Source organism: Acanthochromis polyacanthus, chromosome 10 (genome assembly GCF_021347895.1).
Source record: "Acanthochromis polyacanthus isolate Apoly-LR-REF ecotype Palm Island chromosome 10, KAUST_Apoly_ChrSc, whole genome shotgun sequence".
NCBI lineage: Eukaryota > Metazoa > Chordata > Actinopteri > Pomacentridae > Acanthochromis > Acanthochromis polyacanthus.
The window spans coordinates 6,321,230-6,323,167 of record NC_067122.1 but is presented as its reverse complement, the minus strand read 5'-3'; positions in this window follow the sequence as shown (position 1 = coordinate 6,323,167).

The window sequence follows — 1,938 nt, the reverse complement described above, 5'->3', positions numbered from 1 at the left end:
GGAGGCTTTACTACTGTCAACAGAGGCGCGTCATGAGGCCAGTCCCACCAGCGGAGCCCTCCCCCGAACACAACTGGAGGAGGAGGAACACAAACATCCCTGCCGCAGAGCCAGATCCGATTCCGCTGTCAGGAATGCGACGAGGGGATTATGGGATTGTCAGGGCAATAAAGAGGTGTAATTTATGAGGGGGCGAATCAGCCATGTTAGCCTGTGATGAGATGATGCCATAAAGTGAAGCAATGTCACTGATATGTGGGCAAAAAGGGAGAGAAAAAGTTGGAAAGATCTGTGCGTAAAAGTGTCATGCAAAACAAAAAAGATGAGGCAGTTGTTGCCACGAGGGGGCAGAAAAGTGAGAAATTTCCAAATAGTGCTAAATATTTCTGTCATAGAGCTGCTATTTCTGTTTATTTTATCTGATGTCTATTTCTGTCTGTTGTTTTTGTTAAAACAAAACAAACTGATCCAGATGTACCGATTTATCTATAGTTATGTGACGATCCTCGCACATTTGTCTGTCTGTCTGTTAGCAACATTATTCAAAAACAGACCAATGGATTTGGATGAAATTTTCAGGGAAGGTCAGAAAACAGACAAGGACCACGTGATTAGATTTTGGCAGTGATGCAGCTTTTAGTCTGGATCCACGAATTTGTTAAAGATTTCCTGATCCTGATCTCCTGTCCTGACATCAAACTTATAACCGTGTCGCTAGTCATTCCAATGGCTGAAAATGACACGTAAAAAGCCTAAAATACAACTTGTGCTGATGTGGTGAGATGTTTATATGCAATCCTATGGCATCATGTTCAGAAATCAATGTCTTGGGGAAAATAGTTAAGACGTTTCTTGCAAAAAGTTGGCGCGATATGGTTCAAAACGTGCAATATGTAGTCCCGCAATTAGTTTTTACTTAGAAAAGTGTACATATGTACTCCACTTCAGTAATTCTAAGTGGAGTTACTTGATGCAGCATGTAGTTACTAGAGCAGCAGTAGTTTTATAAGTTAGCCTTTATGCTAAATTCAATGTTATCGGTGGTGTAGAGAAGATAGAGCAGAAAGAGGTGCTTTTTGTCCTCAGATTTTAATCAACCAGCATCTTTTCCCACCCAGCAGTTCTTCAGACCCACTCAGAGTACCTACCCCTCCCTAGGTACTTTGTTCTCCCCTGAAAACTGCTCTGAAAGCAGTTCTTCTGGGACATTTCTCACGGTCAGAACAAGGTTCAGGCCCGCTAGTTCCTGCAGTGGAAAACGGCCAAATCAACCTATTCTGATGCACATTAGGAGACCGATTAAGCTCATTTCCCAAAAAGTAGAAAAGAAAAAGCCCATCAGAAACATTCTAAGAAACTGACCCGGATGGCAGGAATACAATAAGACACAAGAAGAAGGACAAAGGTCATCAACTGCAGCTGGATAAGCACAGAGAGGGACATTATGCAACAGACGACTATAAAAATCTCACTGGATCACTTTTAACTTACTGCCATATAAGAGCCATATATGCATTTTACACTTCCCACAGGACAAACGGTTTTATTTGACCCCTACTTACAATGGAAACAAATGTAAAGAAATAGTCCAGACTGAAATTTGTCGCTGTTATTAAATTGAATCAACACTGCTTTTGTTGCAACGTGAACATTTTCAAAGTACAAAGCTGAGTTTTTATGCTGCTGTGCAAAGAGCCACGGCCTGAAAAACAAACAAAGGATGAAAGTATGACTCCCAGTTTTGCATCTTTACTTTCTCGGTTTAATCCGCCTGTTTATTTTAATAAGCCTTTTCCGCTCTCTTTACCGAACACGTTGACGGACTGGAGGCTTTGTTTTGAAGGCACCTGTTCAAGCATGACTATGAAAATAAGATCCTCCTCATTCACACACACACACACACACACACACACACACACACACACACACACACACACA